This window comes from Lontra canadensis, unplaced genomic scaffold (assembly GCF_010015895.1).
Source record: "Lontra canadensis isolate GAN:19392208 unplaced genomic scaffold, GSC_riverotter_1.0 scaffold41, whole genome shotgun sequence".
Lineage (NCBI taxonomy): Eukaryota > Metazoa > Chordata > Mammalia > Carnivora > Mustelidae > Lontra > Lontra canadensis.
Window position 1 is genome coordinate 2,822,862 of NW_022631035.1, and position 26,441 is coordinate 2,849,302.

The window sequence follows — 26,441 nt, forward strand, 5'->3', positions numbered from 1 at the left end:
TTCGGCCTAGGAAGGCCCAACCCAGCAGGCTTCCCCAGACCTACCTGTGGAAGCCCCGGTGATGAGCCCATCACGCTGTCTTCCCAGGGGAGGCTCAGCGAGAACAGCTCGCCTATGGCCATTTCTCGTTCGACTCTGTCTTCCGACGGTTCCTCTCCCTCACTGGGGTCCCGCACAGTGGGAACGGGGCAGAGGAGCTGTTGCTCAAGGCGAGGTGGGTGACTCAGGTACCAGCATTACCGGAGGGCTTTCGGCATCGTGTGCAGAGAGCCGTTGTGATGGCTGTAATCCCCTCTGCATCTGCTGCAGACCTTGCTTTGCCACACAGGGAGCCTTCCCCTCTCCGGGCTTCCTCTCTCTCTGCATAAAACACAGACAGAGGGCAGACCCTGGGAACCCTGACCCCACCTTGACCTGTGTGGGCAGCACGTCATGGCTGCCTGCCTTCCCCCCTCTTCTCTCCCTGTCTAGAGGCAGGGGAGGCGAGGCTGGGCTTGGAGGCTGCTGAATGAGAGGCTGCCTCCTACAGGTGAGGCCTGGCTCTGCAGGGTGGTGTGTTAAAGCTATGCCTTTGCAGGAAGGCTGCCCCCCCTTCCACACCCCGACTCCCAGGAATGGGCTTCTCTGAGCTCCAGAGCCAGAGTGGGGGTGGTGGGGGAGGGAGGTGGGCATTCAGAGCAGCAGAGCCGGGGGTCTCAGGCAGACACCTACGGGTTCATCCACAGAAGTGCTCACTGGAGGGGCTGCCTTCAAGGAGACAGGAGGCAAACCACACACTCTTCCCCGGAGAAAGGGGAGTCGCCAATGGGAAAGCCTCGTGCAGGCGATGCCTCCGCACTAACCCTTGGAAATGGAGTTCACCTCGGGGGCATCCTCGGGCCCCCGGGGTCCCCTTGAAGCAAAGTGCACGTGCCCTGGAAGCTAAGGCCGTACCTTCCACTCAGTCACTAGATGTCAGCCAGCTCCAGGGCTGCCGCTGGCCCATGGCAGATCACTCTGGAGGCAGAGGAAGTCTCCTTCCTGCTCCCTCCTGGCTGTGACAGTCACAGGGGCCCCCAAGGCCAGCTTCTTCCAAGCCCCCTGAAGGGCAGTCCTAAGAGGGACCCAGGAATGCCACCCACCAACCGTCCGTCCTGGACCTGACCCAGGATGGGCAAGCCGTGTGACAAGCCAGCAGCATCCCCCCGCTACAACCTCACATAAACTCACTTGAGCGATTCCGCCCCTCCTCGGAATGGACACCTGAAGATTTGCATACAGCCTGGAAATCCAGGATCCTGAGTTCTCATCCTGCCTCGCCAGCTGGACAGCACACCCGCCTTCTGAGCCGTCCATCTCCCTTCTCAGCCTGCGTCTGTGCACGCACGGAGGCTTACCTGGGTGTCATGTGGGTGAGTGCTCCATGCGCTGCTGGCCACGGGCCGGACACGCCTTTCTCGCCAGCTCTCCGCAAACAGGCACCTCTGGCAGGTGCAGGAGAGCACAAGCCGGGGGACCACCTCCTCTGCAATCTGGGGCCTCAGAGGACTGGAGGACAGGACGGTGAGGAGTGAACGGCCCTCGGCAGGGAGGCTGGGAGGGAGGGTCCAGGGGGGCGGGCAGGTGCAGCCCTGGGCCCTCCTCCTGGCTGCAGAGCGTGTCGCCCTCGCCGGTCCCCCCCTACCCCCCAGCATACTGCATTAGGGAAGTGGGGCTTAAGAACCCAATTCCCCTCTCGGTTGCCATGGGACCAGCAGCTCTCACGTCTCCATCCTAGAGGAAACTGCCCTAGGTCGTGCACTGCGCATGGGACGAGCATCTGTCTGCAGCAAGGGTGACTGAACGCGAACACCGAGACACGCTGGTTCCTGGGAATGGACCTTCTGCCCCCACGGAGCCGCTTCAGGACGTTCTGGCCCAGTGTCTCTCTCACCAAAACCTGCCTATCATGGGAAACAACAGCAGACCTTCTTACATGCCTGCGCTGTGTGCCTTCTGGGCACGTCATTTCTAATCCCAGTGATGCGGGGATTGGGGCATCACGGACCTGAGCCCCCGTCTAGGGAAGGGGTTGTGGGAAACTGAATGCAGGCCTGTTCGGCTGCCAGCCCTCTCTCCCTCCCTCACGGAGTTCTTACCTGCGGAAAGACACCTGTGACAGTGAGCGTGGGGCTGACTGTCCACACCCAGTGCCTCTGTGAGGGCTTTGCAGTTGGACTGTGCATAAACTTGGTGCTAGAGCTGGGAAGGGGGCGTCCAGGAGAAGGACCCCCAGCCAACTCTAGATGTTCTGTCTGCAGAAGACGTGTCTGTGCGCACATAGGCGCAGTTGGGAGCTTTGTACACCTTGGCCCTTGCGTAGGAACCCCTGTCTCGGCGGCGGGGGACCTGCGCGCATCTCCCTCCACCCTAGCCCTGGGGCATCACGGTCAGCGGCCAGCGCCTTCTGATGCTGTATGACACGCTTCATCCTTCCCAGGAAAACAAGTTCCTCCTAGAAGCCCGGCCCTTATCTCTTCTGCCCGCGGCCCCCCGTCGGATCTGCTCCATGTGGGCAAGAGAGAGGAAGCGAACGGACTTATGGGGGGCTCTGCGCTGGGAGCCTTGCCGGGCACGCTGCCGGAGCCATCTCACTTAATGGCTTGGCACACTCTTCCCAGCCCTTCAGCGTTACAGTCTCGGGGAGACCATAACCTCCTCGCCTCCTCTCCAGCGCCGGGCTGCTCTGCAGACTTGCTCTCCTCCCTTTTGTGGTGGGTGTGCGCCCCTCCTCCTGGCCCTGCACCCGTCGCTGTTTCTGGAGCGAGGCCCGGACCCCCCTCCCCACCAGCCTGCCCCCTTGTCATCTCTCCCTCTGAACCCGCTCCTCTCCTTACCCCAACATTTTTCGGTGTCACTTTTTGCACTTTGTAAAACAACCAGAGCCATGTGCGTGGAGTTGAGAGCGAGTCGCAGGAGTTTAGCTCCCGAGCTAGAGTACAGATCAGATCCCTTCAGGTCAGACTCAAGATTCTGCTTTTCTGCCATATGCTCGTCTCCCTCCTGTGCTTGGTAAGCACTCAGCAGCTCTGTTCTTCCTTCTCACTCCTTCTCTCCCTCCCCTGCCTCTGACTTTCCTTCTCTGAGGACAAGGGCTGCGGTAGGGCCCACACACAGCTCACAGCGCCTCGGAGCCCCTGCGTGTCCTGCTCAGCCAATGGGCGGTGTTGGGTCGGGGGCCAGGGGCCGGGAGAGGCCGGGTCTGCGGTGTGGTCCTCCCTGGAACCTGCTGCAGTAGCAGGGGCGTGTCCTGGCTTTCTGTTTGCTTTCTTTCCCTGACACTGAGGAGTTGGCATTTCACACCAGGAGGACCCGGAGTGCAGGGCCAAGGTCACTGGACCTTTGCAGAGGGGGATTCGGGATCCCTCTGTGCCTGGGGCTCCAGCGCCTCCTTTGGTGCAGTGAAATTTTATTTTATTTTTTTAAAAGATTTTATTTATTTGACAGAGATCACAAGTAGGCAGAGAGGCAGGCAGAGAGAGAGGGGGAAGCAGGCTCCCTGCTGAGCAGAGAGCCCAATGTGGGGCTCAATCCCAGGACCCTGAGACCATGACCTGAGTCAAAGGCAGAGGCTTTAACCCACTGAGCCACCCAGGTGCCCCTGTGCAATGAAAACCCAGCTGGCTGGCAGCCCATTTGAACCTGGAAAACAAAGGCTATCCATCAAACAGTGAGCAGAGCCTCATGATATGTGACTGTTGGCCGTGGACGCTGCTGGCCAGTGGAGGTTCCCTCCCCCGGGACCCTAGTGCCTTTGGACACAGCCTCCCCCAACTACGCCACTGGGTACATTTTGGAGCTGCTGTGCTGGAAGGGGAGGACGCACCCAATTCTCCGACGGTGTGGAGAGGGCGGCTTCCAGGGAGCCTGGAGCGTCTGCTTTCTGCTTACCTGTTTGCGACGGCTTGAACCGGACCGCGGTGCGGAGTACGGGGCGGCTCCTCAGAGCCTCTTCTGCTGAAGACAGTAGGGATCCCGCTCCAGGGCTTTAGAGGGAGAGACTCTCACCCACGGCACGGACGGGCAGATCTCACAGCCGCGAGGCACAGTATGGACATGTTGAAGGCTCTATGGGCAGCCGCACCCGGGGCAGCAAGCAGCTCTTCTCTGAGCTGACCGAGGGCAGGATGTGTGGAGTAAACTCGTGGCTCACTGGGAAGGTTTGGGACAGATGAGAGGAAGGACTGCTGGCAGCGAGGGTGGTTAAATATGGGAAAGGTTTGCCAAGAGAGGCACGGCATGGATGCTCCTTGCTGGGAAGCATTTAAAAATGGCACCAGTTCTCATCACTGAGGACAACGAGGGTCCTGCCTGAAGGCAGGGAAATGGACTGAACAAACATGGCAAGTGTGTTCTTCAAGCAGGAAGATCTGGGTGCTGCTGGACAACCGAGGCGCACAGGGCCCTGCCTGGCACTGGGGGCTGCTGGCCCTGATGGTGGGCTGGGTTGCCAGCAGTGCCCTCCTCCTCAGGCGACGCCCTGGACACCGGGAGGGAATCCCAGGCACGCCCTCCCGCGGCCACACTTGCCATGGTCAGGAAGGAAGCCCACCACAGCCTTCCAGAAGCTGGCTGTGTCTCAGGAGCCACTGGCCACCCTGATGGCCCAGCACCACAGGACACCCCCTGCCAACCCAGGAGGGGGTCTCGGAGGGGACACTCTCAGGTCCCTCAGCGAGCAGATCTCCACTGTTGTGCCCAGAAACTGGGCAGACGGGTTCGGGGCAATCACAGCTTGGCCGGGCTGGCCTGGGTTTGGCAGGGGGAGGTGGACGGGTCCATCTCTGGTGCCAGGGGGAGCCCCTCCTGGCTGTTCTTCCTCGTCCCATGGCTCTCCTCGTCCCTTCTGCTGAGGGCCACTGGGCTCCCTCCTTTTTTGGTGACACAGTGTGACTTCTCTTCCTTCTTGGCTCCAATATGTCAAAACTTCGTGGCAGAGGAGAAACGCAGGGAAAACCATCTGGGAAGTAGGTCACCTGAAAACAGCCGGACTGTGATTGAGTCCGCTCCTTGCGGTGGGCTGACTCCAGAGGAGCCGAAATCCGGCAGCAGCTCCCTCCCCCCCACCCCATGCCTTCCCTCCTCACACGGAAAATTTCAAAATGCAACTCTTGGCACAAATTTCTCCAATAAAACGCCATCAGGCAGATAATGAAAACATCACGATGTTTGCACTCAGACTGTGTCTCGACTGCATCACCAGGAATGTGGGGAGGTGGAGGTGGCGGTTGTGGGGATAAGCGGGCAACCACTGCTGTTTGCTTAGCAGACCTCCCCGTCTTATTTGTCATCTGGGCTTTTGCTCCTGGATTCTGACAGCTGATGGGTGCCGTCCTCTGTCGCAGTTCTGGGTGATTCCCGCAAGCCTCCTCCACTCCCTTTGGCTTCCTCGATCCCAGGCAGTGTCTACATGGCTCCTGGGTTAGCAGCTGACACCTGGGTCACCCTGATCCTCACTAGTGAGAGGAATTAGCCACCAGCCTTGTAGGGGCTCCGGGTGACTGATCTCAGGAGGTCCTGTCTACTCAGACTTTGCCAGCAGCCGGTGAGGGGTCCACAGGATGAAGGCTGACCAATGACGAATGTGCTGGAGGTTTTCCCTTCCATGAGACTATTGTTTGGAAAAGGGGAGGGAGAAATGACATTTCTAGAAATGACACAGCAGTAAGCGTAACTTCCATCCCAGGAACAATCATGGAACCAACCACTAAAGACACGGAGGTTGGTGTCCGGCATGACAATGGCCCTGTTGACGTAAAGGGCAGATCTGGTCTCCTTCTCCGCCAAGAGGGCGGCCCACCCAGATGAGACGTGTCACCCTGGGACTCACCTTGGCCTCCTCGAAGATGGTGATTTTTCTTTTCCTTAAGATTGCATTTCTAACGTAGCAAGTGTCTAAGCTGCTTGCTGATTATCTGAGAAGCAACTAGTTAGTTAAGAAGGAGTGGTCAGAGGTCAGGGACAGCTGGCCACTTTTCAGACAATCTCGGGTCTACCTTTTCAACCCAAAAAGACACAAACACTGTCTCCTTCTAGGTGTCCAGAGGGGAAAAGTCCTCTTTTCGAGAACGCCCTACCACGTACATCAGCTCGCTTTCCGTGCTGGCTCAGGACCTGATCATCAGCAGAGCAGTGCGGGGTGGACCCGAGCCGCCAGCCCTTTGAACTGGAGCCTAGCACACTCACCCACACTCCCGAGCGAGCCCCGACCACTGGGCCTTCTTCCCCTGACCCCACAGCATCTTTGTTCCAAAGCTGGAGTGAGCCTGGGCCCAGACCTCCGACATTGTCCACTGCCTTGACTACAGAATCAATAGGAACTTCCTCATGGCCATTTTGTCGGGAAATAAACATCCAAGGTGTGATCCATTGGGTCTGGTTTGGTGGGAAGAGAACAGACTTTGGAACAGGTGACCCAGGTCTACCTCGTGGCCAGGCTATGTGCTGACCACGTGGGCTTGGACAGGTGACAGCCAGGGGCCCGAGTCTCTCTGTGTGATGGCGGCCACAGTAGGAGTGACAGGGGGCTGGAGGGGCTTGAGGAGGGGGTGAGGGGAAGCACCAGGAACCCCATCGGTCTTCCCAAAGTGTCCGCTCCTTTCTTTTCTTTGCAGCATGTGTGTGTGGGGGTGTGTGTGGGGGTGCGTGTGTTTGTATGCTGAGCAGTTGGACAGTGAGGGTTGCCAAGTACAGACACAGGGCCCTGGTTAAATTCCGATTTCAGATAAACCATGAAAAAGCCATAGTGTAGGTCCATGTCCAATATTACATGATACATACTTACACTAAAAAATATAAAACATCATTTGCCATTTACCTGAAATTTCAAATTCAGCCGCGCATCCGGTGCTTCTCTTTGCTAAACCGGCAAGCCTCGCCGGGAGGGGGTTTATTTCCATTGTAAAGCTTGACTGATGGAAGCAGGTGTACAGGGACAGCGGCCACGGTGGCCTTGGGGGTGGAGGCTGCGTGAGGAAGAGCCCCAAGCTCTGAGGTCCAGCCCTCCAAGCCCTGCCGCGTTCGCTTTGGCCCCGAGCCTTCCTTCCGTTTCTGTTGCGTCAGGCAGAACCGCGAGCTGGGGACTGTCCTGGCCGGGAGCAAAGGAAGCAGCCACAGCCTTGGCCCAGTGGAGCTGCCCACAGCTGGAGCTGAGTCTACACCGAGCTACACGGCGCTGGCAAGTCTGCTCACCGGGCTCCACCTGTGTGCCGACCTGGGCTCTGGGTCGTGTCCTTCCAAAACCTCATCGATTTTTTCACGGGTGACATTCGATCTTCCCGAAACAGGACCCATCAGAGCTCAGAGCAGCTGCCAGACAACTGTGAACCCGGCCCACAGCCATGTCCTCGGGAGGCCCTGTGCGCCTTCTCAGCCCCAGCACGCCCCGTCCTGTCCCTGGCCCCAGGCTGGGTCCCCAGCCTGCTCTGTGAGTGCCATGGGCTCCAGCAGGCACTGGTGCCGGTGGCAGGGGGCTCGCACGCTTGCAAAGGGAAATAGGAAAAGAGATCGGTTTCCTGCCCCAGCGACCTCCCAGCTCTGCCGGCAGACCTGTCCCTTGCAGACTGCATTGTTTTCAATCCAATCTCGTTTTTATTGAAGTTTCCTCCAGGGTTGGCTCAGGAGATGTCTCCCCTAGCCTCTTCCAAGTGGCCTTATTTACTGGAACCCCCTCGTTGTGGCATTTAGCGTCCCCATTAACATTTCGTGCGTCTTGCTCGTTGCGCGCATGGGCCCTCAGAGACCTCTGGGGTGGGGGCACACGGCAGCCCGCAGAAACGCCAGGCTTATTTTAATTGGTTTGAAACTGTCGCTGTCGACCACAGAGGGGTCCCTTTCCTTGAGTAATGACCTGGAATTAGATCACACGGCTTTTATTAGCTTGTAACACGGAACGTGTAGCTGTGGGAGATCAGAGCCAGAGCCAGGCACACATCTGCCCTCCGTGGCACACCCGAGAAGGTGCGCCAGCCACGCAGGGCCGGTGTCCATGAGATCGTGCTGCCCCGTGGACGGCACATGGTGGCTCTGGGGGGCAATCGCCTGGAATGAGATCCTGGCCGGTCAGTGTTGTGTCTCGAGTACCCGCGGTGCTGGGAGATACCTAGGGGTCAGCCGCCTGAGGCAGAACTGCAGTCCAGTCAGCGGGGGGGAGGAGAGAGGTGGGCCGATTCCTTGTCTGCTTGCCAGGGGCAGGGAAAGCCGTCTCCCCTCCCAGAACTTCCTGGTGTCTGACTTGGTGTGGGGAAGCTTTGCTCAGAAGACCACTGCCTGGGGCCCCGGGGCGCTGTGCCTTTCCCTTGCATTTCGTTGTGCAGAGGAACGTGTGAGCTCTGAGTTCGGGGAGCACCGGTGGTCTAGTGTCCAGAATGTTTCAGGGCGCGGTTCCCAACGCACACCCTGACCCTCGTCTGGAATGCAAGTGAGACCTCCCGTCTGCTCAGGCTGGTGGTTTGTAAGGACCTCTGTGGGTGTTGAAGAAACAATTCTAGAGTAGTTCGTGGCCTTGTAAATGGAGGGAGCATATCAAAGGTTGATCTGGTTCCTTCCAGAAGAACCTGTCCGGCCCTCTGGCAGGACAGAGTGTGTAAGGACTGGGCTGTGGGCTGCATGCCACTCCTGGGGCATCAGGGTCTCCCGCTCCCTCGAGGGGCTCGCCATCCAACCACAGTCATCTCAAAGGAAATTTGGAGCGTTTTGATAATTAAGGCAAAATATGATAAGTATCTGTGTTCCTCCACCTGCAATTAAATGGTTAACATGTAGCTGTATTGTGTTGTCTTTTTCAAAAGGAAAGGAAGCAGGAAAGATAGGTCAGGGCCCCTCTGACTGCTCCCAGCCTCACCCCTGCCCCCAGCACACACGCACACAGGCATGGATGTGATGTCTGCTGCTTTGGTCCCTTAAAAAAAGCATTTATATGCACGTGGCCACAAACGGTGACTAAACTGTCTCAAAGTGCACATGTGTGGTGACTTTCTGGAAGTTGCTCCCTTCACTCAGCATTGAGTGGCTCCTTCCTGCTGACGTGTTTGCCGTCCATCCCCCCTCTCTGCTGCCTGGAAATCTGCCTCAGGAATCGGGCTCTTTGTCTGCACCCGCCGTTTCCTTGACGGATCCGTGGTTGCCGGCAAAGTGTTGATAATGCAGGGAACGCCACCAAGTGGGTCCTAGGGCCCGTCTCCTTGTAGCTGGGAGACGTGTGTGCACCTGGCCTGAGGCTTGGGTTCAGAAGGTTCCAGATCCTGGCCCCAGCTCTCTGACGTATCTGGGCCTTCCTATGCCACTGCCATCCCCACTGTCACTTTGTGCTTGTGTCCACGTGGGCACGGAAAGATGGCAGCCAGCCGCGTGTGAATCCCAGGCTCTCATGCGTCTTTCCTCCTGCTTGGTGAGGGGGGCGGACGGAGGAAGAGAGGAAGGAAACCGTTCACCAACGCTCGGACGTCCTCGTTGGCCGCGCTGCGTGGACCCCACTTCATGAGCAGTTCTGACCACAGGCTCCACGGTGAAAGGCTGAGCAGCTGTGTTTGGGGCATGACCCCTTGCTGCCCTCCGAGGCTCTCTGGCCATCTGAGCCCTGAGGCTGGCCTGGGAGGACTGGGATCCCAGAAGCAATGTGGGGGCACCATCCTAGAAGAGGGGGCACAGGGCCCAGAGGAGAAACCCTGTCTCACCTCTGAGGCTGGAGATGCTTACATTCCTGGAGGTGGGAGAATGGGTAGGGGCGTCCCCTGGTCTGAGGGCCTCTGCTGGGCTGGAGATCTGGGCTCCTGTCCCCTCTCTGACACTGCTGAACCAGTCCCGGGGGCAAGAACACCCACCTTACCCCCCTGGATGATCCTGCCGCAGTGGGCTGTGGAGGGTCTCCTGGGGCTGTGCAAGGAGGCCGTAGCCATGAAAGAGCTCCCACTGCAGATGGGGAAACCGAGTCACCCAGCGGCTCACCATCACAAGGGCAAGGACTGGGTGGCAGTCACAAGCCACCCTGTGCCAGTGTCCCTGGGCTCAGGTTTGGGGTGTACCCGTGTGTAGTTGTTTGCCTCCAGGGTCACTGGAAGAAGGTTCCGGGAGCCTTTATTGTCCTAAGCCCCTGGCCTGTCCCTCCTGCTGCCCTCCTCTCCAGGCGAGGCTGGAGCCCAGCAGAGCACACCCACCCTCATGTGTGCTCCTGCTCGGCCGCAGAGGGCCGGACAGCAGCAACAACTCGGTTTATGAAGCCAGTAAGATCTCAGGTTCATGAGCTGGAGGGTTTCCTGGCCTGAGCCTGGTGAGCTACTTGGGACACACAGTGTGTCCCAGTCCCGGGAAGGGTCCTGTCCCCCAAGAGCCAGCTGCCATCTGCACCTGCTCTCCAGAGTGCGGTCTGCCCCACACCCGCCCCGCCCTGTCCCTGGCAGAGGAGCTCAGGCCGAGCCCTTTGGTGTCCTCGCCGCCCAGCCTGGACTCAGGATGGGGCCACCGAGCGTCTCCAGTCCCCCTTCTTGGGATCCGCTCAGTTCCTGTCTCCCTGCCCCGCTCTCCTGCACTCCTTTGTCTCTGGGACTTTTCCAGGTGTGCCGGGCTCCGGGAGGCTCTGCTTCAGCTCCGGGGACACAGCCCCACCTCGCCGCACGCACAGAGCCCTGCAAATCGATTCTGAAAACGAGCAGTCACAGTGCAGTGGCGCCGCGAACTGTGGCCTTTTGCTTTGTGGTTATTAGTACATCATCAGGACTTAGCAGCTGGTTGGGGGGTGGGCGCAGGGCCGGGCATGGAGGACAGGGCATGGGGACGACTGTCCTGCAAATGTCAGGGAGCCCGCTCTGGTAGTGGGGCTGGATCGTGAGGTGCGAGGGGATGCTGGTGCCGGGCTGGGACTCGAGGCCAGTGTGTCCCTGGGCTCCTGACCCATAGTCCTTGGTCCCCCAAGGCAGCTGGCCCCTCACTGCCTCCTTTGTCCCTTCTGTGCCATCCGGGGCCCAGCTTCTCCAGAAGTGCAAGCCGGAGAGGCCCCAGAGGTGCTGAGTCAGCCATGGTTCTCCGGAGCTGGCTAGCTACGGACCGGTCCACTTGTCTGTACCTGTAGCTACCTGTTCGACAGAGAGACAGATAGGTGGGCGGTAGATGATGGATGGGTGGATGGCGGATGCATAGCTAAAGAAGGAATTGGCTGGTTCAGGTTTTGATGCGTGAGGTTAAATGTCTAGATAGACTCTCCAAGGTCTGCACGGACTGCAGATTCTGGTCAGCGCCACAGCCCTGGACGCTGGCCCAGGGCTGGGGAACCCAGATGAGTAACGGGGTGATGCTGGCAACCTGTCCCCAGCAAGGCGTTGTTGACTGCACAGGAGCGCTGGGGCCCGTGTGGGGAACAGGCGACACAGGCCATCCTGCCGTCACTGCGCTCACTGCCAGCCAGGCCCCGTGGGCACGGCCCCCCGCCTCGGGTCCCGGGCCCAGTCTGACACGATGGCCTCCCCGCAGGACAGCAGCGAGTGGCCGGGAGCCTTGAGGTGTGAGCGGAGGTGCTTTGTTCTAACTTCTCCCAGCCCGACGCGTCCTCGGCTGCGGCGTTTCAAAGACGCCGTTCCCATGACACTGTCCTCTGGTATTTTTAATCAAGAGCGCGGGAGAGCATGTGTCTGATGCACTCCAGATATTTGGAGATTGAAAATGGTTTTGTTCTCGTGTTTTCTTTTCCAAATGCAGCGTTAAGTCAGAACGGCCAGAGGAAGATCCCGCCAGCCTTCCCCCTGAGCGGGTCCGCGGGCCCCTCCGGCCGGGAACCCGTCCCCGGAGCTGTCTGTCGGCAAACAGGTGCGTGCCCTTTCTCCTCACACTTCTGGCTCCCCCGGAGCTGCTTCATGAATCTGGGCTTCTCAGGGTGGGGGTGGGGGCCACGGGGGCAGCTCCCAGCCGTGGGCGGCAGTCTCGGTAGTGTGGCCACTCGGTGTCGGCTGGGGGAGCCATGGATGGTAGAGAGGAGGGCCCCCGCCTCCCCCTGCTGCTTGGGTCCTAAGCCCTTCCGTGTTTTTCACCTGCCCTTACTTGGTCCCATCACTAAAATGCAAATCAGCGAGTGTGTAATAGATAATTAATAGACTGATCAGCCGGCAAGGGAGGTGAGTAGATAAATAATTTTAATCATCCTTGGGCTGCCCATAAATTCCCTCCCTGCCTTTTTATTGAACTCTGTTTACAGAAGTCATTCATACTGCATGCTGGTCTGCAAAGCCCTTCCTTGGCGTCTCCCACCAGGCCTGACCTGGAGTGGAGGCTCCGCATGACAGCCAGGTCCGTCCCCAGCAGGGCCCAGCTCTGGCACAGGTGTCCAGAAGCCCTGCCCAAGGAATAGAGGTGGGGGGCAGCAGGGCAGATGGCACTCTGCCCCCCGAGGCCCACCCTCTGCTCCCCGGCGTGGCCACAGCCTATGTGTAGACAGACCCAGAAGCCTTTGTTGTGCTTGGCACCTGTGCTGTAGGTATGAGCTCGTTCTCCTCCCGGGAAGGCCTCTGCCTATTAATAGTCTTGGCTGAGGCTTCCTCGGGGCTCCGAATGCCAAGAGAGAAAGTGGGTTAATAAATATAAAAGAAAACTCCCGTAAGAGGGCCTGGGGCCAAACTCTCTCCCAGACTCTCCAAGAGTGGTGGCTGACGGGGCCCAGAGGGGTGCAGGGCTCCCAGCACACCAGCCTGTCCTCCTCTACCCAGGGGTCCGATGCGTGGCGGGCAGGTCTGAGGACCACGGTCAGAGAAGTCTCTAGGCTGTCCGGCAGCGGGCACGATGGAGGCGCTGGCGTGGAAGGCTGCCATCCAGGTGGGGCAGAGGAAGGGGTTCGAGTGTGGCCTTGGAGATCCGGAGCTGAAGCAGACAGGGAGGCATCCTTGGCTCTCCTGGCTCCCCTTCCCACCTGTGCAATCCCTCCACTGGTTTTTGCTAGTGGCCTTGGGTACCTGGAGGATGGAAAAGAAGGAGGGGACGTGGCCCTTGGGGTGGTTGCTGAACAAGATGCCTGTCTTCTCACCTTCTCCCCTCCCAGAGTCTGTACCAAGGACAGCTTCCCTGAGTTAGAATCCCCTGTACGAGGAGAGTAGCATCCCTGGGAACAGAGCAGGGAGGGACAGGGAAGCTCCCTGAGGACAGGTGTGCCCAGGGTCAGCTCACAGCTGGATTGCAAAGTGTCCACTGCACGAGGCACCAGCAGGCACTCCCCATAGCTGTGCAGGCTGCCCCTGGGCTGGCGAGTTTGCAGCTAACCCTGCAGAGTGCCCTCGGCTCAGGGAATGGTTCTGCCCGGGTCTCATTTATTCTCAGCCGGGTGCTGTGCCGGCTCGCTCCTAGAATTTGTGCTCCTTAGGGTAGGAGTGGCACAGGGAGGTCCCTGCCACCCCGCTCCTTGGTGGCCAAGCTGAGGCTCCCTCCTGGGGACATGGCTGCTACAGGAAGTTCTCTACAGAGCTCTCATCCCATGTTGGGTAAATTCTTTCCCAGTGAAACGAAGTCAGACCGTGGGTGTTGCTGGGTTTTCGCAATGCGACTGTCCTAGCTGCTCCAGCAGGACAGCCAACAAGGGCAGAGCCCGGGCGGCCTCCTGCTGCTTCCCGGGCTGGACATGGGGGTCCGCGGCAGGCCACCTGGTCAGTCCACTGGGCTCACACCGCCGGGTCACGTGTCCTTGGAGGGCGGCTGCTTGCCTGGGGTGGAGAGGGAATTCAGCCTGAACAGGAGGAAAGGCCTTTTTACAAGTTCCCCTCAGTGGGATTCGAGTCTGGACGACGGCCCAGCGGGGACCCCCTGCCCTGTCCGGAGTATGTTTGGCTCCGAGCTGCTCGCCTGCCCCGCTGCGTCCCGGCCCCACTGGCTGGGCGGGAGGAAGCCCAAGGGAAGAGGCAGAAAGAGCGGACGGGGCAGCGTTCCCAGATGCCGCATCCGTCCCCGCCGCTCAGGGCAGGCTGGAGGGGCGGCCAGCGAGCCTGCTTTCCTTACGGGCTGTCCTGGGCGGGCAGACAAGGAGGACAGGATGGTAGCACAGGGAACCCGAGAGCGAGGCCTGTCGGGACAGCTCCGCGTGGCGCTTTTCTGGTCCTTCAGTGGACAAGGTCAGGGCTTCTTGTTTCTGCTCTGGGGGGTCGGGGTCGGCTGTAAAGAAAAGGTGGCGCATGAAAGGCAGGAGCGAACGGACGGTCAGCCGGTGCTGGGCACACAGCAGGGCCCTGGTGCACTGGCGCCGGCCTGTGACAGGAGCTGGGGAGGGGGTGCTCCCCTCTGTCAGGAGGCCTGTAGCTCCTGGGGCTCTCGCCCCCTGCCCTGCTTGAACCTCACACGCCCTGTGGGAGTCAGCACCCCCAACCCATGAGGCCCTGGGGGCCGGGAAAGGAGGGGCCCCCACCGGCGTCCACACCTTCCTGGGTCTTCTGACCCTTGCTCAGCTCAGTGGGGCAGAAGTGGTTTGTCCGTGAGCCGCCTTGAAGGGGCAGCGGGCCTGGCTGTGGGGTGTGGGGCCTGATGGGCCTCCACAGCATGGGGCTTGGGCAGCACAGAGAGTGGAGCCTGCAGGCGGGGTCCCCGGGCCCGGGAAGCTGAGTAAGGGCGTCTGCCTGTGTGCTTAGGTCGGAGTCTACACCAGACGCGTCTGTGTGCGAGCGTGCACGTGCGTGAGACGGGGGCGCTCTGGGCTGGCAAGGACTTTCCGTCTTAAAAACCCCTTCCTAACCCAAAACACAAGGGAAACAGGAGGAAGGTGCCGTCACAGTAGGAACTCCTACTGTGTCACGTGATGTCACACCCATGGGATGCCATGGGACGTCCATGCTGGTGGGGACCTGGGGACCGTCTTGGCCAGCTCCTTCCTCTTTGTGCCGAGAAGGAGAGGGGGCTCTGCCGGCTCGTCCCAGGGCTCACAGCCAGTGGTGGTGGCTGCTGTGCGTCCGACTCAGGACCTTTGAGGGCTGGCTGCCCTGCTTCAGCTGTCATCAGACTGAAAGGGACACTTGAAGGGATCGGGGTCTCGTGTGCCTGGCGCATCTGCTGGGCCGGACAAGTTGTGGGGAGCTCCCGCTGTGCCTGCCGTGTCTTCCTGAGCTGAGCCCCAGGCGCCTGCAGGTGGGGGAGGGAGCTGCCTCCTGCTGGCCTCGCCCTCCCACTCCGGCCCACCCCGGAACCCCACCCCCCTCAGGAGGCCCTGCCGTATTGCATGGGCACTGGCGGAGGGTGTGAGGAAGGAGCCAAGTGTGAGAACTTAGTTCTCTGGCAGACACGGGTCGTGGAGCCCAGTCCTGCCCAGAGCGGCACTCCGGGCCTCAGGGCAAGAGAGCCCCTGCGCCTCCAGGGAATGTCAGAGCTGGGAGCAAGGGGGTGGCCCTTCGGTGCGCCTCCTCCCCTGGGGCTAGAAGGGTCTACAGGCCTTCCCTAGCATCATTGCTTTTCTTCTTAAATTAAAGCGGACTTTTCATTAGTGCGTGAGCGATAGATCTGTGGAAAGTCTAGACGGGACAGCGAAGGGACAGTGGCAGGGTCGGAACCCACCGCTGCGTGCATGGCGCAGAGATGGGGTCGCACCGCGCGCTGGTCTCCGGCCTGGTGCTGTCCTCGCTACCGGCACCTTCGGGGGCGTGTTCAGCTGGATTCTCCCTCGTGTTCACCGACCGCGCACTCCTTCCCCGCGTGGAGCTGTCATCACTCACCTACCCAGCCCCTCAGGTGTGCTGCCAGGGACCAGCACAGGCATTAGCCTCCAACCCTGTTTCCAGAACTCTCTGCCACACTTCAAGAAACCAGAAGATTAATTTCCCAAATAGGAATTAGGAGATGATTATTCACACCACAAAGGAGTCTGCAAACATACCCTCCTCAGAGCTTCTTTGATAAACGGGCTCCTCTGGGGCATTCAGACGTGCTCGGATGCAGGAGATCCCAGTGCGCGGCCGAGTGCTAGGAGGACGGCACACTGGCCTCATGCCGCCTCCCTCCCTTCCTCCCCGGCGCCCGCGCCAGCACGCGCACACCCACACCGGGGCACTCTCACACTCACAGGCGTGTGCACTGCACACAACGTTGGGAAGGTTTTTCTCGTGGTCGACTGAAAGGCGATGATAATTTCCTTCATCACGAGTCACATCTGTTTATCGGGTGGCCTGGTCCCAGCAGCCATTACTGGGGAATAAACGATCCCTTCTCTCTGAAGGATAAGGCGAAGTCGCCGTTGGCAAGGCGAGGGAGGTCCGTGACTCTGGCCGCGTCACTCATTCTGCAGTGAGACGGATAAGTCTCAGGAAAGACTCAGGGGAGTTTTAATAAAACCAGATCTGGAAACCCCAAATCCCAGTCTGCAAGTTGGCGCCCATGGCTCAGCACCAGGGGCTTCGGGTGGTGTCACCGTCTGTGACACTGTGAGCTCCCCTCCGAGCATCTCCGCCCGACGAGTCGTCTCTACCCAAGGGAGAGCAGGGGCCCGGCCAGGGGAGCCCGTGCTCACGGGCAGGGGCTCTGCGTGCGTTCACACAGCCCTGGACGCGACAGTCCGCCGAGGTTTCCAACGTATTTGCATTTGGTTTCAGGCCACGTGGGTGGGATTTGCAGTTTAATCATAAATATAAAAATATATATATGACGTGTATATTTTTAGAATAATCTATTGAGTTCATATAACGTGAAATTCACCACTTAAAGCCGACCATTCAGTGGCCGTTGGCACCTTCGTCATGAGGTGCGGCCACCTCCGCTGACTGGTTCCTAAGCGACCATTCCCATCACCGCTGAGTAACACCCCTCACTCAGGCGTGTTTACTAGTATTCAGTTACTTTGCTTTGAAAGGTGCCCCGCTGGCCGCCAGCCCTGTTCCTCCCTCCCCTAAAACTAGCGCTTGAGGAAGCAGAGCAAGCTGGACGGTGCGTGGGGTCTGGAATCCGGCATCACTCACTCCTCCCAGCGCACATGCCCGGGGTCCCGATGGAGCCGGGAGCACCCAGTGCGAGTCCTGGCTCTGTCTCCTACCAGCCAGTGATCCCAGGCAGTGACGTGACCTTCGTGCCTCCTGCTGTGACGTGGGTTGAGAGCGTTCCTGACGGGCTGTCTGCGGGAGGGGGGAAGCACCGTCGTCCGTCAATGGGAGGGGCTGGTGCCCGGCACACCCAGAGAGCTTGGTGGGTGTTTGCGTCTTCTGTTTGATACTTTTTGGAAGCCAGCCCAGTTTAGCAGTGGGGGCTCATATACCAACTTCGGTGACGCTAACGGTAGTGAGTCCTATTAACCCTCTGCCATCGGACCAGCCACTAGAACTTCACTTTGGGTTGTGGTAAAATACACAGAACAAAATTCAGCGCCGTAACCATGTGTAAGTGCGCCGTTCGTGGGCACCAGGCACATCACGAGGCCGCGTAGCCGCCGCCGCCCGCCTCCAGAGTTCTCTCCATCCAGTAAAATCAAAGCTGTCCCCATCAGTCCCTAACCCCGCCTTCCACTCCCCGACCCCCAGCGCCCGCTGCCCGCTGTCCGTCCCGGGAGTGAGGCCCCAGAGACCTCACCAGCCTCTCTGGCTGACGTCTTCCGGGGTCGCACACGCTGCGGTGGCGTCAGCATTTCCTTCCCGTTCGAGGCCGAGCGCCGCCCCGCAGAGCGGAAGGGCCGAGCCACACGGACCCGCCATCGGCAGAGCCCGGCCCGCCTCTCGGCTGCCGCGAGCCCTGCTGCTCCACGAGCTTGTGCGTCTGTCCCTCCGTCTTGACGTGAAGGAAACAAAACGGGTTTGGAAACTTGCTTTCCCGTGGGGTTCTCCCGTGCTCCACTGTGCACACGCAGGCACACGCAGGCACACCCTCACACCGCGGGCCACAGGCCCAGGGCGGCAGCCTCAGCAGCAGGCCGCCCCCACCCAAGGCGGTCTCTCCGGGCGCATCTCTGCGACCGTCCATCTGGAAGACAAGTCCATGGCGGGCAGTTTTCCTCCTGCCTTTGGGTGAGGCTTGTGGGGCCACGTCGTCCTGGGACATTCTGTGTCCTACTAGCTGCTCACCCAGCTAGGTTCCACGTGCTGATGGACGACACGGGGAAGCAGAGGTCCTGAATGACCCCGTGGGAACTGGGGAGGGGAGGCCAGAGACCCCCAAGCCCGCGCCGGGGCTCCCACGGGCTCCCCTCTGAAGGGAGGCGGCTTCTAGCCAGGACCGCCCACTCACTGGGGCTGAGTGTTCAGCCGGCTGGCGGGTGGGTCGAGGAGGGGACAGTCCAGGGGCCCACAGGGTGCCGAGAGTCCACGGCGGGGAACAAAGCCTCGTTCCCCAGGAGTGGGTGCAGGAATCGGGGGCCGTGTTTCATCCTGACGGCCCCGAAGCCCCCGTGTGGGGTTCTGTGTGTAAACCTGTGTGACCTCAAAGGTGGGATCTTCTGGGAAGGAATCACCGAAATGTCAGGCCGTTCTCTCCTGAGACCCGTTTCCTTCTTCTGGAAGCAAAAAGCAAGATCAGTCCGTGCTTCAGCGACCGAGCCGTCCGGCGCCGAGTCAGCGGCAGCGTGACGTGGCCTCCTCCAGAGCGCTCCCTCGTCAGCCCCCCGAGTGCACGGCTCACCCGTGCTGCGGGCCAGCCTCCTGGGGGATCCCCGGCCTGGGTGTTTTAGAATCATTTTACCCACACAGGGATGCCAAGGGGTGAAAGTCTTTACTGCGCATGTAAGAAGTGAAGATACTTTTGCTAGAAATCAGGGCTGTGGTTTGACAGCGTCGGGTCTCCTGATCTGGATGATGTCACCCGGCTTTCTTTTCCGTGCGCCCCAGCTCTCCTGGACTTCCAGCGCTCCCAGAGCAGCGCTGGGCTCAGGCTACCGTACCCAAACCTCAGCCTGGGAAATACGTTTGCTCCCAGTCCTGGAGGCTGGACGACCAGGGTTAAGGCGGCAGCAGGGTGGTTCCTTCTGAGGCCCCTTCTCTGGGCGGGCAGACGGCCGTCTCCTCGTTGCGTCCTCACGCGGTCATCCTTCTGTGCATGTCTGTGTCCTGATCTTTTCTTATAAGGACACCGGGCACGTTGGATTTGGGTCCCTCTGCACCCCAATCACCTCATTTTAACTTAAATCACCTCTCTAAAGACCCGCCCCCAAATCCAGGCACCCCACGGTGCTGGGGGTCAGGTCTTGCCTGTGTGTGTTTGGGGGACACGATTCAGCCCGTGACAGGGCCCGCTGCTGTCCAGCATGGTACCTGCACGCTGGGCCCTGTCCCCCTGGGTGTGCATCAGGAGAGGTGCCCCCATGTCCTCCTGTCTCCTTGGTCCCGGGTGTGGCCTTTCATGCACTCGCTCGTTTCCCATGCCCACCCTTTGTCCGCACGTCCCGCTGCATCCGGCACGGGGAACTGTTTCAACGAGGCTGAATCCAGACAAGCCTCTCCAGTTACAGACGTTTGCCCTCCTGCCTCTGAGCCGTGCAGTCAGCAGGCGCTGGTGCTCAGATGAAGCCACCCCAGCCCTCATCGATCCGCCAGGACAGTCTGTTTCCTCCTTCTCTCCCGCCACCAAGGTCAATACTGTGTGGCCTCGGGTCAGGGGGTGTCTCAGCCTCCATGGAAGACCTCACCCTCTTCCACATCCCCCGCCCCCTCCGGCCATCCCCCACAAGCCACACTCAGAGTGCGTGAGTGCGGGGCAGAGACGTGAAGAGGTAAGTCTCCGCCGCCCAAGCCACCGGTGTGGGCCAGGTTCCATGAAGGACTCCCCTGGTGACAACAGGCCCTCTCCGGGCTGCTGTCAAGTGAGACATTGGCTTCTCCTCTGTGCCTTTGCCCTCACAGTTCCCTTGTCTCCTTGAACAGCTCATTGTCCTCCAGTACTCCACCAGGACGTCCCCTCTGTGAAGCCCTTCCGGCTTTCCCCTCCCGCCTCCCTGCTTCTCAGGCGTCCCTTTGGCCCCGGGCCCAGCAGCCACCTAGCGGTGCCGGGCTTCCCGGCCTGGCTTCCCCAGCGGCAGCGGAGAAGGGGGCAGGAGCGACCACTCACCTTTGTCCCCCACCCAGACCCTCCCAGTGCCCGGTGCAGTCTGGGCACCCAGGAATGCTCTCGTAGAATGCAGACGTGGCTCCTTTGCCGTGTAGTGCTACTCAGTGGCCTACCACCGGAGTAGCTAATCCCCGGGATCTTTTCCTTCTCCCAGAGGACACTTTCCATGTTCCCAGGCTGACTTAGAATAAGCCTCCCCGCCTCTTCCCCCCAGGGCCGGTTTGCCGTAACACTGCGGAGTCAGTACCGCACATGCGTTCTAGAGCTGCCTGGTGGTGAGCTCTCCGCCGGGCGGAGCGTCAGGGATGGGACACGAACACCAGCACATTCCCAGACACGTGCTTTGTTTCGCGATCCTCATGCTTACTGTTTCGTTTTGGTTTCCTAAGGCGACCCTTCAGGTAATACCACAAACGGCTTCTCTACTCAACTCTCCAGAAAGCGTCTAAGGGCATTTGGGGGTTGAGGAAGTGTGCTGGGCCACAGAGGTCCCTGTAAACTCCTGTGGTCCCCGACTCCCCGGCAGGCGGGAGTCTGTGTGCTGGTCGGCATGGCTGGTCACGTCCGTTGTGAATAAACCCCCACATTCCCGAAGAGGACATCCCGCCGTGTTCCGCGGTTGGCATGGGGCCGGAGGACAGCCCTTCTGCTCCTCCGTGGGTTTGTTCTGCGTCTCTGCTTTTCTCACGGGGACCAGAGCCCAGCCTGCCCCCAAGGACCCCCAGAGCTGCCGGACGTGGTTGGAAAGTGTCTCCCTGATGCAGTGGGGATGGTCCAGGAAGCAACAGGGCCCTGGAGGGGTGGGTCCCACCTGCTGGTGCAGGAGAGGACCCCAACCTCAGCATGAGGTTCTCCTTCCCCTCCAAGTGCCGGCTTCCGGGCAGGTAAAGGGCGCCCGGACCACGGACGAGCTGGCTGTGAGAGGCCGGAGCCCAAAGAGGCCACGGAAAGTGCCACAGCCCAATCTCCCAGAGGTGGTCCAGGGTGTCCAAGGGCTGCCGCGAGCCACTGTCACTCATCTCTCGTGTGATCTCAGCCCTCCCGCCCAGGAGGCCTTGGATCCAGGCATGGCTGCTCAGGAGAGGAGAGGGAACTGTAGATCACAAGACACAAGATGGGGAGGGCAGCGTGCCTTGGAGGGCACTTGAAGAAAATGAACAAATAGAAAGAAACGCTAACTAAAATCAGGAAAGAACCACAGCCAGTGGGAGAGGGAGATAAGAGGAAGAGGGGAAGGGGAAGGAGCAGAGAGAAGGAGGAGGAGGGAAAGAAGGAGGAGGGCGAGGGGAAGGGAACAGGGGAAGTAGGGAGAAGCAGAGGAGAGAGCAGGGAGGGGAAGAGGAGGGAGAAGGGAGGAACAGAGGGGAGGGGAGAAGGAGGAGGATGGAAAGGAGGAGCAGGGAGAGGAGGGAGGAGGAAGACAGAATGGGGAGGAGGGAGAAGAGGAGGGAGAGCAGGGAGAGGAGGAGCAGAGAAAGGACGCGGAGGGGAGGAGGGAGAGAAAAGGAAGAAAGAAGGAGAAGGAGATGGGAGAGGAAGAAGAGAAGGAGGAGAGAGGAGAAGGAGAGGAGGAGGAGAGAGGGGCAAGGAGGGCCGTAGTAAGGTGGCTGTGGAAGAACCCCACCTAGTCTGGGCATGGAGTCTTCTGCCAGGAGCTGTGCTGGGAGCGCAGGTCCCTAGGGAGGGCACCGAGGGGTGACCACTGTCCTTCAGGTCAGGGGCTATGCCCTTCCCTCAGTGTATTCCTTTCTGACATTCTCATTATACTAATCATTTTTGCGTGTGTATCTAATATAAAGTCTGCCCATAAAGTAATGAAACAGGGCTTGACTCTGGCAAATGATGTGATTATTACATAATGAGATTAAGTGACCTAAACCAATAAGAAAATCAAAATCAGATTGTGGGGTGTGTGTGTGTGTGTGTGTGTGTGTGTGTGTGTGTGTGTGAGACTTTGGTGGCTTTTGGGGGAGGGTTAAAATTTAAAAATTTTTTTTTTGCTGATGGCAGTTCATTTTTTAAAAAGTTCTTTTGTATTTTCTGTTTGAGTCTGTGCGTCTGCGCACTGGGGAGCCCCATAAATTCTGGGCTATGGAATCTGGCTGTGTCAGCGGTCACGAAATGAATTGATATTAAGCGCAACAAAAGTCTCTCTAATTCGCCTCCTGTCTGCCTCTGCCCTCCTCCAGCCCCTTCTCGACCCCCCACCCCCACCCCCCCACAAGCTATAATTGAGAAGTGGAGGAACAGAGCTGGCCGTCCACACTTGGGATGACGCTCGCACATCTAGTATGTAAAACCTCACTTATTTAGAGATAGCTGCCCCGTCCCACCGCCCCGCCACAGGCAGACAGACAGACACTCCCAGAGGTGCCCCAGCACCCCACGCACCCCAGCACTCCCAGAAAGCACTGCCACCCGGCCACACACAGACATGCCGGCCATCTCACACACTCCCCATCCCTTCGGCAGGGCGCAGGGGAGCCATAGTACTCCCTGAGCTGGGCCCCCAGCGGCTGTTGCACCCACAGGTCCCTAGTAGCTGCTGCGAGGAGTCTGGGAGGAGGACGGGGGGCAGGAAACCCAGTGGGAACCGGCACGAATGAATGGCTGAGACTCAGGAAAACAACACAAATCGTAAACCAACAACTTCTGCTCCTTCCGTCAGCACCTTACCTCGTTCACACTCAGACCCCACAGTTTGGAGTTCGGAGCCAGCTGCCCATGGGAAGCCTCTCCCCCTTTCCTGAGCTGGAAGCCACTTGCTGGAAAGGAATTGGCTCCCACCCAAAATGCACAGAGAGGCCAAGGCGGCAGGCATCCCTCCCACCCTCCCTCCCTCACCTTGCCAGGCTGTGCATTAATTTTTTTCCTCTTGCCCTCCCCACAAAACGAATCTTGATTTAAGAAATCAGACCTGGCAGCTGTATCTCGTCCCTAACATGCTCCAGTTGCCAGGATCTGGAAAATCTGCTGTGGGCAGGCAGGATTGCCTCCAAATGCATTTCTAGCATGGTGGATTTAGTGAGGACACACACGGCAGAATTTATCTGCATATGGCATGCCTCATGGGCCCTAGCCACGGGTGCCAGAGCAAACCCTAGCCTCTGAGAGGATCCCCGAATCTGAGCACACCCCAGGGTGGCCGTCCTCTCTCACAGAGCCCCCAGCATGGACCCAGCGCCGTCGGAAAGATGAACGGGGCTCCTCGCAAGCCTTCTGCACGTCATTATCTCGGGGGAAGACCAGGCTGTTTGGACTGGGCACTGGGCTCTTCCTGCCCACCACCAGGGGAGACTCTCTTCCTCCCGAGGAAGAAAACATAGAACGTTACTCAAATGGAGGGTTGGTGGGGGAAATGAATTAGAACCAGAGACAAGCAATCACGTTTTGAATTTGATGAAGGCGGATCGGCAGTGGCATGAGCGTACTTAAGCACTGGCTGCTGTCTCCAGGTGATAAATGAGTGCCCTGTGTTTGTAGGCATGGGGCGGAGATAAGCTGGGGCCCTGTCACCAGCCGCCAGGGGTGGAGGCAGCCGGTAGCGCCAGGCACCTGCCGGCCACTGTCCATGGTGCTGAACCCCTGCCCTCCCGCCGCCTGTCTTTCCCTGTTCTCCCTAAGTGAAGGCATTGGCTAGAGTAGGGCCCAGCTGCTTGACCCCGGGATTCGGTGGTTGGTGTGCCCAATATAATCTGATAAACTGCCCTCCAGTCCGAGATTCTGCCAAGGGGCTTCAGGGGTGGAGAAGCTGTTAAGAAAAAGTCGTCATGTATTGAAGGGGAGTAGAAAGCTGGCTCGGTTAGCCCTGCATTCTCAGCTGTAGGAGGCAAGCATGTGGCCGTAGCTGGGGAGCCCAGTAGCCTTCAGTGGGAATACTTACCTGTTCTGGTAGCTGGACGGGTGACCACATGTGAGACTGTGTCACCACTTCCCAAGGTCCAGACAAGCCTATGCCAGCTCAGCGCTCTCTCCCCACCCTGCTTCCTTCCCTGACCGCATAACGTCCACTGGTGCTGAACTCCTACTATCCAGGGAGAATCCCTGACGGCACCCCCTGTGTCTCATCTCCTTCCTCTGGCTCAACTGGGGACCATGCCGTTGCTGCAGCACAATCCCACATTTGTCTGTCACCCCACCCCTACTCCCAAAGCAGCAGATTAACGAGAGACAGCAGGCAAGGACCTGGGACAGTTCTGCGTCTCCCACGTGACCTTGGACAGGTCACTGCCTCCCCACGTTCTCAGTGTTCTCACCTATAAAATGGATGTGATGAGACCTGCCCCCCCAACCTTGTGACTGTGGGAAGGGACCAAATGAGACAGTAGCTTTAAGTGGGCTTGAAAAACTGTGAACTATAGTGTAAACATATGGCTTTAATAATAGCAGCCGTGTAAAAGAGAAGAGGCTTCTGAGACCTCTGTGTCTGATATTCTAGCCAAGCAAGTGCTCCAGGGGCCTCCTTTTGGCAGGGGTGGGGGGCGGAGGGAGTAGATCTAAACCCCCATAAAGCCATAGCAAGTCCTCAGAGAGGAATGGCCTCTTCTACCAACTCCCAAAAGAAAGGCCGGATTCCAAAATGAAGTCTGTTTTGCTTCTTACTTTGCTAATATAAAGAGAGCGGGTGATTTCTACCGCCACCCCGCCCCCAGATGCAGCTTCTCGTTGGTGGAATCAGAATACAATAGTCAGAGGTCTCTGGTGGCAGAATTCAGCAGAGGAAAGAAAGCAAACGGATCTGTTCTAAGCGTTTGGCATACCGCTGTTCTCTCATTATCCAGCAAGAGCAGCCCAGCGTCACCCTCTGCAGCATCGAACACTTCCAGGGGCAGAGTGTGGGGAGTGTGTGTGTGTGTGTGTGTGTGTGTGTGTCTACAGCACTGAGCGTCAGTGTCAGCATAAATATGTCATCGCTGTAGACTAACATTTTAATTCCTTCCTTCAACTGCTGTCTTTTAGCCCCTTCTCTGTGCTGGGGCCCTGCCAGGGGCTGGCGACAGCCTCTGTATCCTGCGGTTGCTTCCCTCACAGCGGGACACGGATGGTCGAGATAGAGCCCAGCAGGTGCTCTCTGGCTCTCACAGGTGTGCACGCTGATCTCCCTCCCCTCGCTTCTCTCCTGGTCACACCTGTCCTCTGCTGTGTCCTGGTGTCACTTGAACTCTTGGCTCCCTCTGGCTTTTAGACAAACCCTCTCCCCTTCTTCTCTTAGCATGATTATTGGAAGATTCGTAACAAAATAGAGCAATTCCAGACAACTGGTCACCGACACAAGCCTCTGAATGAGGGATTGGAAATCGGTGGTGGGGCTCCAGTGTCTGGCCTTGGGGTTCTAAGTTGTAGAATCTCACTAGGTTATGGGAGCTTGTGACGGTCCAGTCCATGTCTCCAGCCCGGGAGTGAGGCTGACCATCGTGAAGTCCAAAGTTTTGCTGCGTGGTGACGTCTCTATGTGAGACTTCCTAAGTAACACACTGTCCCAGTTTCCCTCGGCCAGCCTGCAAAGGCAGTCCACTTTCTTCCTCCTGGACGTAGCGGAACCACATGGGGCCATCCAGAAAGGCTCTGGGAGTGGCCAGGGGAAGGGCCGGGTTCCTACTGTGATCTGTGCACGCAGGGGCTCTCCCACACTCCCGCTGGCCCCTGAAGACAGAGATCAGAGGAGCCTTCAGAGAAGGTTCGGTCCTGCCTGCCCAGGACATGAGCCGCTGTGGCTCTGCAGGTCTCGTCACTGATGCCACGTGGGGCTCTTAGTTTTGAGGGGCTGCCCTAACCACCCAGGGCTCTGGGCTGTGCCCTCGGCCCCATTCCTCCCGCCCAGTGAGGGAGGAGCCTCCCTGACCAAGAGTTTTCCGGAGGCGCTTCAGGGGACTCCCCCACCTCGTGCATAGTGCCGCACCTCCGCTATTGAACTGCAGGCCGTGTGGGCCACCGAACGCAACCCCACAGCAGCTTCCTTACCGCCCGTGCTCCGACTCAGCCGACGAAGCTGTCCTGGAATCCAAAATGCTTCACGGCCGAGAGAGCCGTGGCTCTTGCCCTGTGCCCAGGACACACACAAAACAGAAAATAACCTCACAAAGGGACTCCGGTGACCGTATGCTTTACTGCCCCGGCCATCAGAGCTGACAGTTCTGCTATTAATTTTAAAACACATTATTTCTTCTCTATTAACTTAGACTCGTTTGGGGCCCGCTGAAGAGCCCCTTTCCATAACCACGAGCTGGCTCTGTGCCGCGGCCCGTCACTCCCCTGGTCCTCAACTCCTCCCCAACTCGTCACTTCTGCAGCCCGGGGAGGCCACGCAGGGGCGTTAGGAGAGCTTAGGTGCAACGTCCTTCCAGAAACACAGGAAGCCGCGCAGACCGAGCTGACCGGCCTCACCCCAGTGCCTGTCTAAACACACTGGCTGTTTCTGGGAGAAGGTGGCCAACATTGTCAAGGGCAGAGTGGCCAGA

General features: G+C 59.1%; 1 protein-coding gene across 4 annotated transcripts in view; it reads left to right on the forward strand.

Annotated features, from left to right (window-relative positions):
- The window catches only part of RBFOX3 (RNA binding fox-1 homolog 3), a 405,667-nt gene that overhangs the window by 214,122 nt on the left and 165,104 nt on the right, over positions 1-26,441 (forward strand). For all 4 annotated transcript variants that reach the window (XM_032870453.1, XM_032870452.1, XM_032870456.1 and 1 more), the window contains exon 3: positions 11,707-11,814. The gene's annotated coding sequence lies outside the window, so the exon portion shown is untranslated. The remainder of the gene's footprint in view (positions 1-11,706; positions 11,815-26,441) is intronic.